The sequence below is a fragment of the Sapajus apella genome, unplaced genomic scaffold (assembly GCF_009761245.1).
Source record: "Sapajus apella isolate SASKATOON/1434 unplaced genomic scaffold, GSC_monkey_1.0 scaffold17, whole genome shotgun sequence".
NCBI classification, from domain to species: Eukaryota; Metazoa; Chordata; class Mammalia; order Primates; family Cebidae; genus Sapajus; species Sapajus apella.
The window spans coordinates 8,854,316-8,860,315 of record NW_022436957.1 but is presented as its reverse complement, the minus strand read 5'-3'; positions in this window follow the sequence as shown (position 1 = coordinate 8,860,315).

Genomic DNA, 6,000 nt, shown 5'->3' with positions numbered 1-6,000 from the left:
GGACAGATCACCTGACGTCAGGAGTTCGAGACCAGCCTGACCAAGATGGAGAAACCTCGTCTCTACTAAAAATTCAAAATTAGTTGGGCATGGTGGCACATGCCTGTCATCCCAGCTACTCAGGAGGCTGAGGCAGTAGAATCACTTGAGCTGGAGGCGGAGGTTATGGTGAGCCGAGATCATGCCATTGCACTCCAGCCTGGACAACAAGAGTGAATCTTTGTCTTAGAAAGGAAAAAAAAAAAAAAGTAAAAGAAAAAGAATCTCTCTGAGCCATTTTCCCCTGAGCAATAATCCCTCAAGCTTCTAAAGACACCACTTAGAGAAGGAAGGGCCTTGGCCCACTAACGTAACTGAGTGATGCCCTTTGGGAAATTAGGCTAAGAGGGAATACCTTTTAGCTGCCTTCTGTTATTAATCTGGTCTCAATGCCAATCAATGTTATTTATCACTACTGAACAAGCATTAATGCAGAGTCTAAAAGGGGCCTTAAATCTCATCTAGTGTACTCAGAATCCTAGGAACCACACTTTCAAATCCCAATGGTATTGGGTCAAAATTTTCCCTTCTACAGCAGATGAAGTCCACAATTTAGGATGCGTGCTCACAAGCTTTGCAAGGAGATTACACTTCCGTTATGAAGAAAAAAGCACACAAAAAAGAAAACCACTTGCACCATTAGTTTCAACTGCAATCAAATTGCAAGATTTTAAGATGATTTGTCTTGCACAAGGCTATTGTAGATAGAAGGGAAGCCTTTGTAAATATTTATATTTTTCTCCATTGAGGACTTTTAAGGGTTTTTTGTTGTTTTTTTTTTTTTTTTTTAACTTCAAACAGAGAGTTAGCAAAGGAAACAGAGCTGGGTCACAAGATCTCAAAGAGAGGATGTTTTTTCTTCTTACTCGTCTTCCATTTCCTCCATTCCCTATTCTCAAAGTCACACACCTTAATAAACAACTCAAGAAACATTTCTAAGTAGACAACACACAATTTTTAATAATTGACTTATACAGCAAATGCTTCTCTAGCTACAGCTGCCATGGTGGCCTATCTTCTTAAAACTCACAAATGGTTTTCCAAACCCATATTTTTGTCATCATATTAACTTTCTTCCTCCCTAAACTATTGCTGAGATAAAAGTAAATCAACAAATGAAAGAAAAAATAAAATGGGTTTGGGATTTATTGCCCTTTGCTTTTATGTCCCATCTAAACTCAAGCCCAAGAAGAGGAGAAAAGGCAAGACAAAGTCTTGGGAAAAGCAAAGACTAAAACCCTTCCTGAAATAATCGCACACAGCTGCAGGCAGAATAACTTCTCTGGGTGGGAGGGTATGGGCAGGGCAGTAAAACTGCCTGAGAAACAGTCAAACCCTGCCTTCCCCAGAGCCCGCTTTGGATGCGGTGTGGGTTACATCGTTCTCTGTAAACTGCCTGTGTGCTCTGTGGCACGGCTTCCGGCAAGAGACTTCCTGTAGAGGAGAAAACATGTAGTGATGCTGTTGCCCATGTTCTGTGCTCCCGCCCTGTGTTTTCTCCTGCTTTCAGCTTTCAAGAGCCTCTCAGAAAGGGTACACTAGATGCTGATATACTATGCTGCCAGGCAATCTCTGTTGAATACAGATTTGCTTGGAAAATTTTAAATTAACATTAACATTCACACTGATATTAAGATAGAAGTACTATTGTCTGAGGGGCATCTGCAAGCCTAAATTGACACAGAAATGGCCTAAAATGATCTAAATACTCAACTCCAAATATCACAGAATAATAAATAGATTTGGATGTGGGAGAAATAATCAATTCTCTATCACAGAGGTCCTGGATTCATTTATTCTGATGAAGGAAAGAGGGTCTTAACTATTTGCAATCCTTCTAAAGCAGATACTAATAAATATTCTTTCCTCTACAGGTTAAAGAACAAATTCACGGTTTCATGAGCTATCACTTTACTTCCAAATCGGTAAAAATTACTAGAGACATTTGGTGGCTTGGTAGAAATCTCAAGATCAGCCTGTACTTAACTATTTTTGAACTATTGTTTCTTTAATTGAAAGTGACTTTGGAAGTCATAGCCATTGTTTTGCAGATAAGGAAACTGAAGGCCAAGGCCACACAGATAAGTCGTGACACCAATTGTCCTAAAATCCCAAACCTCCTGATTACCACAATTAATGCTATTTGTACAAAATTTTTCAAGCCATGGCCAGGGCTTTCTGTATTAGTAGTCTCAAAGGATCTTGGGCTTCATATTAGGTTTTTATATTAAGTTTCCCAACTAGGAAGAATAACTGAAGCTGTTTCCTCTTCTGGCCAGTAAATTAAAAGAGGTACAAGCTCAGGAGTATGGAGACAGGCGTTGCTTTCTTGGGCTTGAATTTTTATGTAAGTCACTTATTGTCCTGCATCGAAAGACAGTTGGTTTTTTTGTTTCGTTTTGTTTTGTTTGAGACAGTCTTGTGGTAGGAGTTATTAAGAAATTATTTTAAGCAGATAGAGAGGAAAAGGGGTCCTTGGAAAGTTTTCATTTCTTTTTAAAGCAGCTCTAGAAACGTTTCTTGTCTAGCAGAAAAGCCCTGGCTCCTAGACCCAGGCTGACAACCTTTGATATGCAAATGCAGGTCATTAGAAACTGAGTCCATCTGACATGGTGATTCCCACTGTTGTCCTCTTGCCTTTGACCCCTACCATGTGCCTGGCAACAGGGCTGCCCCCACATATCCCCACGTATGTAGAACATCATGGCATCCTGCATTTGCATGTTAAAAGGCTAGGGTGGGACGGCCAGTTTTTTCCACAGGCTACGTGCAGTTTGACTTGCCTGGTCAAACCAATCCCCTGAGCCCTATGCAAATCAGACACCGCCTCCTCCAGCCTCCTCATAAAACTGACTGGGATCTATGGCACGTGGGGCCTCCTCTCTTGGTTTTGGAGCTCCCTCCCTGTGTCTCTATGCAGGGGAGCTTCTTCCTTCTTTCTTCTCCCTTCTTTCTTGCCTATTAAACTCTCCGCTCCTTAAAACCACTCCACGTGTCCATGTTGTTTTATGTAAACAGGCATGAGGACCAAGAACCCTGGTGGTCCTCCACTTATCGGAGCCATATCGGTCTCTGTTGCCCAGTCTGGAGAGCAATGGCGTGATCTCGGCTCTCTGCAACCTCCACCTCCTAGGTTCAAGTGATTCTCCCACCTCAGCTTCCTGAGTAGCTGGAACTACAGGTGTCCACCACCATGCCTGACTAAATTTTGTTTTATTTGTAGTAGAGACAGAGTTTCACCATGTTGTCCAGGCTGGTCTAGAACTCTTGACCTCAAGCGATCTGCCCGTCTTGTCCTCCCAAAGTGCCCATGCCTAGCCCTAAAGATAGTTTTAACATAAATTCTAGCCTTTTTTCTTAAACTAGTGCAGCAATCAAATAAGCTATCTTTTTTTAAAAGATTTTTTTGTGCTTTCCCCTCATCTGCTATTTCAACTTAGCCAAAAGACACTAATACGGCTGTAAATTTTTATTGTTACAGTGATTTCAATAATTTCACTGGGCATATAACAGCCTCTAGAGAATGGCAGAAATTGAAGTGAAACATATTTAAGGAGATTGGTTACAGAATTGTTTTCTTTAAAATGTCCTGCTTGCATTTATTCAATGATTTTCTGTGCAATGGGAAAGAAGGAGAAGGAAATATTACTAACTGGGTTGCTTGTTTTTTGTTTTATCAGACTTTAGTTCTGATAAAACATTCCCCATCTGGGGAATGTTTCAAATGGGTTTATTGTTTAGGGCAGGTGTTAGCATGAGGATATCTCAGCCTTGGTGCTAGTGACGTTTTTGGTTGGATAACTGTGTATTAGGGGAGTTGTCCTGTGCATGGTGGCATGGTTAGCAGAAGCCCTGGCATCTGCCCACTCCAAACAAAACAAAACAAGAGCAGCCTTTTCACTGCTCCTTTCCTGCCCCCTATCATGATAACCAAAAATGTCTCCCCTGCCAATTTGCCTTCCAATTCAGAACTACTGGAGTCTCCTAGACAGGTTTCACACTACATCGTCGGAGTTCTAAGAGGAACTGGCTTTTTTGGATACCTTTAGCGTGGTTTATGCCCCAAGGACACATGAAATATCCTAAACGATGATGCCTGTCTCACCTCATCACCAATCCACCTTCCAAATCTTTGCAAAAACACAAATGCACCGATCATTTGAAAGAGCTTAAGTTAATCAAGGGAAGCATTCACATATACTTGCTTCTCACCAGACTAAGAATAGGAATTTTTCTTCTACCATCAGGCAAAATCCTGCCACTTGTTACAAGACAAGGGTAGGCATGTGGGTTTTAGCTCTAGTGTCATTGCTGGTTCCTGAACTGGCCAGTTCTGCCTCAGAATCACAGGTTTCCCCTGTGGCTGTGAACAGAGCACAGCAGTCACCATTAGTGGGTCGTGCTAGTTTTGCATTCTCTGAAATTACAGCAGTCACAAAAAATCCCACCACCTCTCTGCTTCTTCAGCTTTTCTTTCCTCAAATGGACTCCACATGAATCCGAGTCCATGCCAGAACAACGAAATATGTATTATTTGGGAAACATTTCCCTAAGCAAAATGACACAGAGAAATTCTTCCTTGTCCAAAGATGAAACTCTGTGCTCAAGAGCTCTCTTATCAGAATTCTGCACTCAACCTTAGATACCTGATACATTCTGCTACTATGATATTCAACTTCCTTATGCTTTGGATAAACAGAGGCACATTTTCAGCTTTAATGCCAATATTAAGGGAAGGGTAACAGCAAATTTTTTTTTTTTTTTTTTTTTTTTTTTTTTTTGCTTTTGCATCCTTTGCTTTTGCATCAGACAGCAGGATCTCTAGCCACAGTATAGATCCAAATTAATAGAGACACCCATCTGCAAAATGTAATTACTTTCATCTTATGATGCTATTTTCTAACCCTAGAGCTCCTTGTGCAAGGTCTGTGCGCAAGAGTCTGTGACCTGGCTTTCTGAAAGCAACTTCCTGCTCATGTACAAAAATATTTCAGGCGGCTATCTATTTCTAAATTCTTGCCCTTTCTTTTCTCTCCGTTCCCCTGCTGTTTTTTAGACTTTCACTCCCCTTGTGATAGATTCCATTATCTTACTTTAGACAGGAATATAGTATCTGTGTTCTTTATGCTTCCCACAATCAACACGGCTTTGCACAAATTTGATAAATAAATGCAACAACAGAAAGAGGTTTTTGTATTCTCCCCTGAGCCACCCTCAATAAAGCTATAGCAACCCAAATAAGCCCTAGATAGAAGGATATAACACTATTTGTTTTAACAACAACAACAAAAGTAAAAAAGTACCTTCTCCCAGGAGAAAACGTTTTATAATAGTCAATTATTTTCTGTAATGAATAACTTTCAACCCAGAATGCCTCCTCTTCCCGGTTCAAAACTCAAGCTACTTTTGATAAAGGCAAGGTGTTTTAACTTTGGCCTGAATGATTTTATGCCTCCATGAGATATAAACATTGGTAGAGAATAAAAAGCCATGAAGATGCTTTACTGTAAAATTTGAGACTTCATTTTCTACAGATTTCTTTCAGAATCCACTTAATTGAATCTCTTTGAATGTGTAATTCTTTGTTATTTGATTTTATAGAAATATTTAAGAAATCAATACAAATTGAGCCTAGAATGCAGAAAACATATTAAAATCCTTTCTTTGATAGTGGAGTTACATTCCAATGGTTAGAAGGAGGAGAAGGAGAAAGAGAATAAACAGAATAAATAAGTAAAGATACATAGTTTGTTAGAAGGAAATAAGTCAAGTAGAGCAGAATGAAGGGAATGATACTTGGGGACTGTCGTGATTGGAAATAGAGTGGTGAGGACAGGCCCCTTGGGCACTGATAGCTAAGCAAAGACTAAAGGGGCCATGTGGGCGCTGGAGAGAAGTGTCTTCCAGACAGAAAAGACAGCCGGTGTAAAGGGAAGTTGGGGGTGAGGCCATGGTGCCCAG